Raw genomic sequence first — 12,936 nt, 5'->3', positions numbered from 1 at the left:
GTATCCATGGGCTAGTTAGTGACTTGTTGTCGTTTTAAATTCAGCAATCTTATGTTTCATCTGTATCCATTCTTTACTAGTCTTAAACTTTTTCCTGCTTCCTCACACTTTTCAGATTTAATATCCTCTGGAATATTGTTGAAGATGCAAAGTCTAGTTTTTCTCCTCTTAGAATAGCTATTTAACCTGGAGATGTTTGTGCTGAGTCTTCAAATAGGCTCCCTTCTTTTGACGTTCTCTATCCTCTCATACGCTTGAAGAATTTTCTCTCCACTCACCCTGAGAACCAGGAGCTGAGATAGATTTGGCAGATGGTGTAGATTCCTATCTGGCTCCTCAAATAAAGAACAGCTTAGACTTATTTTTCTTTCACATTGCCAGTTCAGAAATCCAGTAGCGTGGTGCAAGTGGAAATGGGGCCCAAGTCAGACAAGTTTCATCATTTCCCCATTAGGCTGAACAGTTCCCCTCCTTTATTTGGAAATGGCCAAAAGTTAATTGCACAATACCCACCCTCTTTGACAGGCACAGTTATGCAATTGGGAGTGAGCACTGGCAATGCCAATGTTCCTGGTCCAGCCTCCTTGCCAAGAATAAGTTTACAGTGCTTGGCATGACCACCCAGAGTGATTGGTGGGGCTCAGAGGAGCCTCCCAAAATATCCACGGTCTTCCCTTCCAATCATCCCTTGCTGATTGGTAAAGTCGTTCTACCAGCTTCTTTTCCAGGTCCTGCTTAGGCAGACTCTCGCTTTATATGTGGGAAACTTGGCGTGTTCATCCTTCAATCCTTTCTCCTCTGAACTGGATCTGGCAGGAGCTCTTTGATAATTCTGACATATAAACGGCACCTTCCCCTGGTTTCATTGCAGACCTACAATTTGTCACTACAGCCCGGTGGTAAGTAATAGAATTATGGATACTGGGGTAAGCTTGTCATGCTCACAATGTCATTTGTCCACAAATCCCAATTTTAGGTTTCATCTTTATAGTTTGGAGGAGTGTAATTGAGAAAAATGATGCGTTCCCCTTGGTTATCTAGACCCTTAGAAATCCTAGAGGCTAGAGACGCCAGGACCGAAACCAGACAGCACCAACCTTCTGGCACAAGCTTAGCCTGATTCCAAGAAAAAGCGCCCACGAGAAAAACCGAAACCTTTAAACTAATAACAGATGTCGCAGCTGTTGCAAGAAGCATTGTGTGTTCCCAGTATCCAAATTTCTAGATGAATTATGAAAAGGAATCCGTCTTTCATCTGCATGCTTGACAGCGTGTAGATGAAACATCCGTCTAAGACAGTAGGCACTAAGCAAATATACGGGGGGGAGACATCTGACTGGCTGCCTTGCTGAAAGACTGGATTTTTCACTCGTCATCCAGATGTTTTGGCTTTATGGAGGCACCGGCAGAGTCTGCCAAGCTGACGTGTGATCTCTGAGTGAAGGGTGATCCGTGCGCGCAGAGCATCACACCGAGAAGCGCGCACACAGCGCTGGGCTTTGTGAAACCGGGTCTCACCAGCTGCAGCCGTGGCGCGTGACAGGCCCGCCCGTCCGCTTCCAAGTGCTTCCGACAGACGAGCCCCTCCGTTTGCATCCATCTCATCGTGACACGTGCTGAAATTGTTAAGTTATTACTAGTCCTGATAATGGAGTCTTCACCAGGAAGGTGTTCATATTCGTAATGTCGTCACTGCAGGTTGTTATGCTGTTAAGGAGAAAACCTATCAGGCATAAATATTTATGCCTGGATGGATGTCAGATTCTTTAATCAAGAATGGAATTGGTCTTAATTGAATCTTGGGCACAAATTTAGGCTCAGCCTCGATTGTGTTTTTCACTCCATGCGAGCAGGGCTCCCTCAGAATCACCTCCAGGATCCTAGAAATGGGGTCCTCTGTTAGGTGACCGGGTAAGCTCCCTCTTAAGGGGTGCTGGAAACTTAGCAGCACCGGGGTGCAACTGTTTGCAGGAGACTGGGTGGGGCTTCGTAGGACCAGATAAAGGGAATGTCACCTGTCTAGAGCTGCCATCCAAAAGTCATTTTACAAATAGAGCAATTCCAAGCAGGCACAGGGCTGTAATCATCATAAAGCCTGTCCCGATGGCTGTTGTTCTTTTATTGTCCGTCTGCTGGTCCAAGGCAGACAAGATGCCTAAACAAGATGGCCCAACGACATGTGCGGGAAGACTAAATACACCGATGGGAAGAAGCTACGGTGGGGAAAATTCATAAAGCAGCAGCTTTGTGATATTAGCTTACATGGGCATCTTACACGTGAGCTCCCACTTACAGGGACAGCATCCCTGAGATATTAGCTACATTTTACGGACATGGAAAGTGTGTTCCAGGTCCTGTGCTCCACAGTGATAAACAGATTAAAAAGACAGAGAGATAAACAAGACACAACCTGTGCCTTCAATTCACTCACAGTCCAGTGGAGTCTGGACAGAGGGGACAGAGGCTGGCGCAGGCCACGTGGGGTTCAGGAAACTGGATTCTGAGAAAAAGAACTGAGACAGTACCTGTGACAGGTGACTGAGCCAGTGTCCTGGGCAGAAGGAGCCACGGGGACGGGGGTCAAGCTGTCACAGGGTTCCCAGAAGCCGGCTTATTTCACAGCAGAAATGATAAAGCCCAAGAGGCAGGTAGCTCAGCAGAACAGAAGAATATGTGCACCTGCTGTAGCCACTTGAGGGTCCAAATGCCAACCTGGCCAGTCTCTCATGTAGCATCTTGGTTACCTGATCCGTAAAATGGACAGAATAACACTCGCCTCAAAGGGCTGTTCTGAAGATGAAAAGGAATCAAATAGGCAAAGTGCTAGGCACATAGTAAGCACTCAATAAATGCAGGTTTACACTTTCCTGCTGATGGCTCTGGGCTCGCCATGTGGTGTATGGAACAGAGACCCCAGGGATGGGCACCACTATTTAATTCAGGGATGAGGATGGAGGAGGCGAAGGCTGCTGCTCTCCTCTGGGTGCTCACAAGACATGAAACACACAGCTCTTTATCAAGTGCCTTCTTGAATTTTTTTTTAAATCTCCTTCGAGATTAGGTGAACTCTTTGAGGTCTCTTACGCCTGTTTCCCCAGCATGCTTAGTAAAAGCTTCCTTGCTCGAATGGCTGGGTGGACGGCGTCACGAGCGGGCCAATAGGTGGGGAGGTGGATGAGAAAGAAAGGAGCCCAGAGAAAGAACAGGTCTCTAATTCTAGTCAGTCCAGTCTCCCTAAGAATGGTCTTCTAAATTGTCACACCTCAGTCCCTTCTAAGTAAAGCAGAGGGCATCCTCAGACACCGAGCCCTCCAGGCTTGACATATGTACTGAAGGGCTGGAAACCGGGCTAGTCAGATCTATTCGAGGTACAGACATTAGATTAGGGATTCTGGCTAAAAGCAACCAAGGGAAACCAAGGTCTCCTTCCATATCAAGGAAAGCACCTCCCACTGCCCAGATAAAACTTGTCACATGACTAAAACTGTCAGCGCCTACACCAGCCCCCAAACTGAGCCCTGCGTTTTCCCTTTCATTTACCCTTTCTTTTTTTTTTTTTTTTTTTTTTTTGGTGGGGGGGGATCTCTTAAAAACATCTTCCGAGAGAAACTCACAACGTGCACTTTCAGACAAAAATAAAACAGCACCCAAGACAAGATCCCCGAAGTCATGTTTACAAGCAAACTGGCCTTTGGGTGGTTGGCAGTTCCTGGACCAGCCCAGCCCAGGTGGGCTGCACCCTCTGATGTCACAGCCCCACAGCTGGCTTACTCCGAGCGGGGCAGAAAGGGTTTCTCACTGTTTTTTTCTCATTCCCCAGCCCTCTGGTGCTCCCAGATGTTTTAATTACAGAGGAAAGGGAGCGGGTGATTCTGGCCATATGTCTCCACTCCACACAAATAAATCTCCTCGCTGTCCCGTGCAGCGCTGTGGCGCTGTGACTGTCCCACCGAAACGGATGCCGTCGGGCCTAATCACCATCTTCAATCCTTCAGTGAGCATGTTAATTCAGGGAACACAGGCTGGGACTGCTGTCCCAGGGAAATACTCAGTCTAGAAACAATTAGACTCCATCGTGCCAAGATGCTGTCCCTCCTCTGGGGAACCAGTCGCTGGCTTGGTCTGAACTGGAAGAAGCCTGCAGGGAGTGGAGGGGGAGGAGCTAGGCAGGGTGGGGTCAGGACACAGGGCAATAATTTACAGATGGGACATTGGCTTCCCACACAGCACGTAGAAACTCAGGCACCAGGCCATTACCTAAGGCTGTGAAAATGCCCTGCCCTCCTAGGAACTATGGGAGGAACTCAAAGGAGGTGTCCCAAACATGTAGCTAGAGTGTGCACACATGCACACGCACATACACACACACACACAGATTACAGTGAGCTTTCCCAAGGAAACAGCAAAATCTGGCAGATGTATTTTGCATTCTGATTCAGTTTCACTAGATGCTAAATTTGCTTCTTAATCAAAGCATTTCCACGTCTAGATTAAGAAGAACAAACCAAGGAAAAATCTACATGATTTGGGGTTACCAATAGAGTTCTCTGTTTTGTTTTGTTTTGTTTTTTTGTCCAGGTCATGCTGTAATTTGAACACAGTTATTGATCTGATGGCAAGGAGGAGAGACGGGGGTAGACCACTAAGGTGGTCTATGTTATCTCGCGAGGTAATAGACCTTTGAATCGTCTTCAGGCATAAGGAAGTGGTCGCTTGTAGCAGGGAGGGGTGGGCTGCTTCTGTGGACCCAAGGAGTGGGAGCAGGTCAGGGAGTTCCAGGTGCTTAAGTGTGATCACCCAGCTGTTGTTACCCCGCGTCTCAGGATCCTAGCTCTTTCTAACCAGGGCTCTGACTTGGCATGGAAGTTATACTAGGGTTGATGAGTTAACCTTCTTTGAAGATCTAAAACCCTTATAAATGTGTTCTGGGGCCCAACATTAAGCCTTTTCTGCCCTCCAGCTGCAGAAGACGAAACTTTCTGCATATGTATATGTATAGTATATTGGTGACTAACCATCCCCAGGGTTCCAATGTTATTTTTCTAACACATCGATTATGCCAGCCACCCTAGTCCGTTGTCCTTATAATTATATCCCTTGAACATCTTAAAAATCTAGAGGTATTATATTCACCAATGTGTTATCCTCTACCAGTACCCGACCCTAGTTCACCACTGGTGCCTGTTAACAATTGTACCGTTACCTCCCACCAGGGGTAGTTAGTATCCACCTGCCATCGCTGATGGGGTGCTCTTTGCCAGCTGGCTAGTGGGTAATCCAGCTCCAAAAATCCCACTTCGAAGTTCACTGCCTTGACCACGTCTGACCTCAACTGTCTTAGGTTGGGTTCGTTGGGAAACAGAATTTGCGATGAGGATTTCCATGCAGAGGATTAAGGAGTGCTGTTAGGAACAACCCTTATGGGAGAAGTTAGGAAGCAGAAATGTGCCAAAGGAGAAAGTGGACTGTGATGCAGTCACAACAAAGGTTTCAACTGACCTCAGCAAGGAGCTCTGGATCTGGGATGTCCCTTCAGGTTGTTTCTTATTTAGGAAAGGTCTTTGTACCTCCTCATTGACCAGTGATTGGGTGAATTGCCCTCCCTGGGGAAAGGGTATGACCTAGGGTGAGGCAGCTGCCTTTGGTCAAGGGAAATTCCAAAGAAGGACTCAGCTATAAGCCATCAGCAACTCATCCGTCAGCAGCTAGGGGTGTGGGTACCTCATATGTGATGGGGCAGTGAAGATAGCCTACGACAGTATCCACTACAACCTACACATGGTAAATGGTGATACATCATCTTTCAACAAAAATGCGTCTTTGGAGGTGGTGGGAATCACTATCATGGATCAAGAGTAAAGAATTTCAGACTGAGCTTGGGTGGAAAAGGAGAAATTTGATAAGCTTAGTTGAGGACCTCTAGGAATATTTGCTCTGTGGCATGTTTTTGTGTTCACTCAACCGTTGTTGGATTGTTGGGTTGTTGGGTGGGAGCTTACCACATGCCCAACACTGTAATTAAAACAGTATGTGAGACAAGGAAGTTCCTAACCTTCAAGAAGAGACAGGAAATGAATGAGCCATACATCAGTAAATAGGATCATTTCAGGTAGCAACAAATGCTGTGATTAAAGCAGGGCAGTATGCTAGAGTGATGAGGGAGAAAGAGAAGCTGCCTTCAGCAGAGTGCCCAGAGGTAGCCTCCTGGGGAGTAATATTTAGGCTGATATCTAAACAAATGAGAAGGTACCAGTCATGTGAAGATCTAAGGCAAGTCTAAGCATTCCATGCAGAGGGAATTGAAACGGCGAAGTCCCTGAGGCAGAAATGTGCTCTTACAGGTTGGAGGAACAAAAAAAATGTGACCTTCTTAAAGTGCTGACTACAGGTATCAAGAAAATGGGAACTGTGATCATCTTGAGGCCAGACTTGGTCCATCAGACCATCATTCATTCATACAACTTCCTGCAGGACAGCTCCCCAAGGAGCTCACAGACTACAGGTTAAAAGTCCTGACTATCGGGGGCGTAATGTGGTGATGGGAGGCTCAAAGAAAAAGTGGTATGTGGGGGCAGCATTGGAGGAGCTAGGACTTACAGAATGAGAAGTGGGTGCTTGGCCTTGGGAACAAATGCACTCAGCGAGGAAGGATCCTGAACAAAGGCACAGCGTGGGCAGAAACTGTGGGACATGGCAACAAACAATTCCTTTAAGCCAGAATGTGGGATGAGTAAACAGACTCAGTATGAAATTAGGCTCATAGGGGATTTGGGGATCATGGGCAGATTAACAAGGGCACCCTTGATGCTATGGGCATTGCAAAACCACTGACCATTTTAGAGCACAGGACAATGCTCTAGTTCAAGTTTTCAAGATGAATCCACCAGCACAAACCCTGCACTGTGGTAGGGGAAAGACTATAAATGGTGGGGTGGGTGGGGGGGGCTGTGGTAATGAGCCCTGTAAGATGAGGAAATAAGACAAATTCCATGAATTTATTATCTACTGCTGTATTACAAGTTACCACAAATGGAGTGGCTGAGAAAAACATAAATATGTTATCTGCTTGTCTCCATGGATCCGGAGTCTAGTGCATTTTAGCCATGTTGTCTGCTCAGGGGCTCACGAGATGGGAAATCAAAGTGCTAGCCAGCTGCGTCTTCATCTGGAGGTTCAACCGGGGAAAAGTTCAACTTAAGCTCCCTGAGGTTGTTCAGTTTCTTGCAGTTGTAGGACTGAGGACCCCGTCTTCTTGCTCGCTGCCAGCCAGAGGTCGCTTTAGTTCCCAGAGGCCACTCGCTGGTCCTTGCCACATGGCCCCTTCCGTGATTTGGTAGTTTGCTCCTTCAGGGTCAATAGGTGCTGTTTCAAATCTCTGACTTTGTTTCTGGCCTCAAGCTCCTTTGTTAAAAGTGCTTACCTGATTAGGTCAGACCCACCACATTCTTAGGGAAATCATTATACAGGGTGACCCACTGAAGGGGTAGGAATCTTGGGGATCATCTTAGAATTCCATCTTTCACATTCCTAAACCCAGTGATAACCACTGAGCTGTGAGACCACAGATGGCTCCAGAAATTTCCCTTGGAAGAGCCCCACATGTGGCTTCTCCTTTCAGAAACATCCACATCTATCTGTTCCGGGCTCCTCTCCACAACCTCAGGAGCCTCCTCCATAGACAACAGAATAGAAATATTCAAAAGTATAATTCTCATTCTAGTCAAGACCTGATTCTACATGGTATCACAATCTTTCTCCTGTTGCCAGATTTTTTTCAGTGTTTTTTTTTTTTTTTAATCTTTGTTACAAATTTACTTTCCACATGTAGGATGCAGGAAGAGTGTTCAGCTAAGTGGGTTCCTCCCAGGGATGTGGCAGACAACAACCATGTATAGCAGAGTCCCAGGGAGCCGTGTGCTGTGAAACCCCAGCCCCCTGTTCGGGGCCAGCCTGTGAGGTGGGTGCAGAGGAGCGGGGGTGGGGTTGTGAGCCTCTGCCCTCTGGGTTAGCCTTTCAGTCCCTAACTGACTGCCTCCACACTCTTCCGCATACATTAAAGAAAATGTATGGGTGCAAGAGTCTGGAATTCAACAGCTCATAACTACAATTAACCACCATTAATTAATGGCTGTGAGATAAATGAGCCATGCGATCCGTTTATCCCTGGGTTGTAAGTATTTAAATTCACAGTAGGATGCAGGTCCATTTTTCACCACTGTGAATGAGTTTGAATCAGGGCTGCAAGTTGCAAGAAACAAGCAACAATTTCCTCTCTGAATAGTTCACCTTTTAGGTCCTTTGAACTGGCAAGGCAGACAGAGGCAAAGAATCCCCATGCACAGCAGGAACAGACAGTGGAGTCCAGGATCTGAGCAAGACCTTCCTAAAATAATAAGGAGAACAATGATATGATGAGACTGACCCTGTGCTGGCTGCTGTGCTAGGAAATGTCTAGGCAGGGGTTGGTGTTAATTTCACCATATCCTTATGAAGCACATTATTATCCTCATTTTATGCTTAAAAGAACTGATGCTCAGAGATGTTAAGAACTGCTCTAGAAACCAAGCTGTTCTTCCCCATTCCTAAATTTCTTCCGGGATGCTCCCAACATGTAACTTCAGATGACCTTGCCCCTAATTTTCACATAGCATCACGGCCTGTGTCCTGACTTATCAAAACTTCCCAAATAATAACTAAATATTCTGCTTGCCATTAGGGTATCAATCCAACAACCAGACAGAGATAAGATTCAGAAGACAAGGAAAAGAGGAAAAGAAAAGATTGTGATCTCCCTAAACAGAAAACAAAATGAGATGGGGTCCTCATCTTCCCCACTAAGAGGTTTACTAATTACAAAGAGAAAAATAGTAACCTTTCCATGAAGAAACTTGCCAGTCACCATCTAAACCAAGTGGTCAAAGCCCATGGGATTTTGAAACAAAATTTGGGGTAATGTCCAGTCAGAGAATTTTTTTCTTTCTGAAAAATCACTATCTTTATGCACGGGCATGAAGAAACTACTCTATTTTAAAATGTCTCATTCAGCTGACTTTTCTAAATTTAAAAGATGGGAAGGAAATGTGTCCTATTGATTCACAAAACAGTTTGAAAACAAAGGTAAATTCTGCTTGAGAACAGCTTGTGGAAGCAGCATGGAGTTGGTAAATAATACATTCTCATCCCTTGTAACGTGGCACCCACATGGCGATATTCTGCTTGGTAGAAAGCTGCTATCAGATCAGAGAGGGAGAAAAAAGGAAAAGCCTGTGAAACCCTTATTATGACTTGGAAGAGACTGCAGAAAAAGATAGTCTGAGATCTTTGCTAAAAGAAATCAACAGAATTTGTCCACTTTATCCGCTTTATCCAATATCCAATTAACCATCTCTTTGTCAAACGGCATTTTAATTGTTCATTTTGCACAGCATCTCCTGGAACACAAATTGAAAAAAATATATATAAAGTCTACATTTTGAGGGTAAAGTCAAGAAGCAGAGAAGAAGAAGAAAGACTTTTAAAAAATCTTTCAGAGATAAACTTGAGCGTGTTAGCAGTGAGAAAGGAGAAAATGCAGACAGAGAGAGTAGAGGTAAGATACACACCAGATGAGCTACAATTAAGAGATGAATTTCAGCCCGAAGCTCCTTGCACTCAGCATCTCCCAGGACCAGAATCACTGCGATCACAGGCCAACAGAAACTTAGCAGCTCCTTCCTAACCTGACCAGGCTTGGAAGGAATCATTTTTTTTTTTTGCTCAGCACTGGAGGACAGAGTGTGCAGAGGCCAGCACAGCTGGAGAGTCAAACAATGGTTGCTGTTTTCGCCTGTTCCTGCCCGGCCCCTAGGATGGGTGCCCCCCGCGGCTAGCCTGTAACTGCCTTGATGGGCCAGCCAGCCCCTTTTCCAGACTGGGATGCCTTCCCTGTGTGCTTTGCCTCCAATAACTCTTTCGTGTGGCATCAATCAGATACGATGTGAATGTTACTTTGTAGAGTTGGGCAGCGTGGGGGTGCTGTGCTTCTGATGCTCCAGGTAGCTTTGCTCTGAACATCCAAATCTAAGCATTCGTGCTGCTTCTCAGTGGGTGAACCCTCCTGGCTTCCCTTGATTTCCCAGAAGCAACACTCAGATTTGTCATATCCATTAAAAAGAAATGTCATGTTGCACCTCTATCTTGCAATTTTCTGAGTTTGGTGTACGTGTGTATAAGTCTAGCTCAGCACGTGCTAGGTTCTTCTTTGATCTTCTTCCTAACAATCACATTTAGTAATAATACCTCTAAACAGGGGAAATAATCCAACAGGGACAAATATCTGATGAAGCAGGTAAACACCGGTCACCCTGTAAACTTGTACCCGGGAACATTTTTAGATCCTTTTGCAAAGTTTGAGACTCTTATTCAAAGAGCCTAATCCTTTAAAAACAAACACACACACAAATGGTAAAAGCACTCTGTGTGAAGATATTTATTTCTGGGTTACTTGAATATATAACTAAAAATAATTGTGAATAACATAAATATCCAACAATGGAAAAGTGGTTAAGTAAATAAAATTGTATCAACCTGACTTGAATAGTATGCAGCCAATAAAAATGTTAATTAGTAACAGGACGAAGAAACTCGACATTTGTTTGTGATATAATGCTGAATGAACAAAGCAGAATACAAAATTATATGTACACTGTGAGCAAAACTATAAAAATTGTATCTGCCTGGGGACAGGGTGTGGAGTAAACATGAAAAATGAAAACAGCTTTATCTGGGGTTTTTGCTATTGTCATTATAATGCTGTTGCACAGTAAATTTAAAAAAAAAAAACTTTAAAAATAAAAAGATGAAAGAGTCCAACTGAAAATGGAACAATTTTCAGGAGGAAGACACTTTTTGGGGGTGCCTTAAAAATCTGATATTCTGTCCCTTAACTACCTGTCCAATTTTTTTGTTTTGTTTTTTTAGATTTTTTTCTATTTTTGTTTTGTAATTATGTTTATTTGCTTATTAGTGTTATTATTAATTTTTTTAATGGAGGTACCGGGGATTGAACTCAGGACCTCGTGCACGCTAAGCATGCGCTCTACCACTGAGCTGAACCCTTCCCCCACCTGCCTGGTTTTGATGTTTCTGTCACATTGTATTTCTCCATGGTTTTGCGTCACAGGCTGGTCCCTGTCCCTGGAATGATTTCACCCCATTTCTTTGTATATGAAGCTCCTGTTCCTTCTCTGAAAGGTGAGTATTACTATCTGCATCTCATAGATGACAAAACTGAAGGTAAGTAATTTTCTTGAGGTGACACAGGACTGCAGAGCTGAGATTCAAACACAGATCTGTTTAACTTAAAACCCCACCTTGGTTCCACCACGCCATGCCCCGCGCATACAACAAGCATATAATGTAGGGTCACAGGGTTTATCCAACCATTTTTATTGTCATTAATTGTTTACATGCTCATTGTCCCCACTGAGCTGTTATAAGCCTGATGTCTGTTGAATGAATATGAAAGCTTAACTGTGTAACATATACATGTAGGCACGTCCATAAGGGCCTAATTCAAAACCACCCCTGTTCTCTTCACCAGAGGCTGAGGCCCAGACTCTGGCCAGGGGGATGTTTTTCATGGATCGTGGGTCTCTGAATTCCCAAGGAAGCCAAGAATCTGGCTGACTTTCTTTCCCTCTCAGCAAAATGATGAGACCATAGCTTCAAAATATTCAAATATCCTGGAAGGGAAAAAAAATGCCACTTGCAAATATGGTTTCATTTATCTCATGAAATATGTATTTCCAAATGGAGAAAGATGACCGGACATATCCTTTTCTAATGCAAGAACTGGCCTGCTGGCAGAAGGAAAAGGCCTTCGAGACGGTGACATGGGTCTTGATGAAGAGAGCACCAGGAGCGCTTTGCTGCAGTCCCAGCCCTGACTCTTTCCAGGACTCCCCGTTGTCCATCCGGCCAGCGCATCAGTACTGCAGACAGTAGGTGGGCAGACAAAGGGCTGAGCACTGCCAGTGCTGTGCTGGTAAATGGGGAACGGCTGGCTCTCTTGGGCAGGAACAGAGAAGGTATGCCCTGGTGGGTAGCGTTTGCCAATTTTCATGGTGTAAATACTCCCAACCTGGCCAGCTTCATGCTACCAATGGGACTTTGACTAGGGCTGTTGGGAAGTTTACAGGTTCATGAGAATGTGATTCTGGAAATTCTCTCTAAGGTCTGTCAGCCAGGTCAGCTTTGCAGAACCTTTGCTTAACACATAAATATCACCGACCCAACAAAACACATGCCCCATAGCATTAAATACAATGTGAAAAACACAAATACATAGTTACCTACATTTCTCTATCTCCCTCCATATTAAAAGGAAACTTTTTTTTTTACTAACTCTTTTGGATCAGTGTGTAACTCCCTTCTTCTTCCCCTGAATATGTTGACAGACCAAACTGTTTTGTAGGGAGTAGAAATGGGAAAGCACCAAGGGGGGAAAACAAGGAGGTGATGGAGCATTGACAAGTCTGCGACACAGGAAAGAAGAGTAACAGTGTGGGCGTCACCACTGGCCACCAGCCCTGGGGTCTTGGGCTGGGCAGACAAGAGGTGGCCTGAAGCAGGAGCCCAAGAAGTTTCATTTGCAGGCACACGAGGAGCCTCGTCTCCCCCTACCCTGTCTTATTTTTACAAAGTCATTCAAATAAAGAGAACTGATAGTGGAGCTGTAGTTCTAAATCCGCCATGTTTTCTTTTCCCTTTCCTCTGATCAATGCACCCTCTCCTTTTTGGCCCCGGGCAGCTACCTGGCTTCAAGTTCTCCTGAGTGGCTCTTCCCGTATCCCTTTAGGGATCGAGTCTCAGGTCAGGTCTCCAAGGCCAACCCTGAGATGAGGATGTGTATACAAGTGACTCCTGAAGGGAGTGCTCTCTGGGGGAACCAGGAGG

General features: G+C 45.2%; 1 long non-coding RNA gene across 1 annotated transcript; it reads left to right on the top strand.

Annotated features, from left to right (window-relative positions):
- The first annotated feature begins 645 nt into the window (after positions 1–645).
- Positions 646–12,729, top strand: LOC116658015. Its single transcript, XR_004313237.1, has 4 exons — positions 646–899; positions 11,162–11,232; positions 11,831–11,985; positions 12,438–12,729. It is a non-coding gene; the product is annotated as an uncharacterized LOC116658015 (long non-coding RNA).
- The last annotated feature ends 207 nt before the right edge of the window (positions 12,730–12,936 follow it).

This window comes from Camelus ferus, chromosome 19 (assembly GCF_009834535.1).
Source record: "Camelus ferus isolate YT-003-E chromosome 19, BCGSAC_Cfer_1.0, whole genome shotgun sequence".
NCBI lineage: Eukaryota > Metazoa > Chordata > Mammalia > Artiodactyla > Camelidae > Camelus > Camelus ferus.
This window is presented reverse-complemented; position numbering and strand designations above follow the sequence as displayed.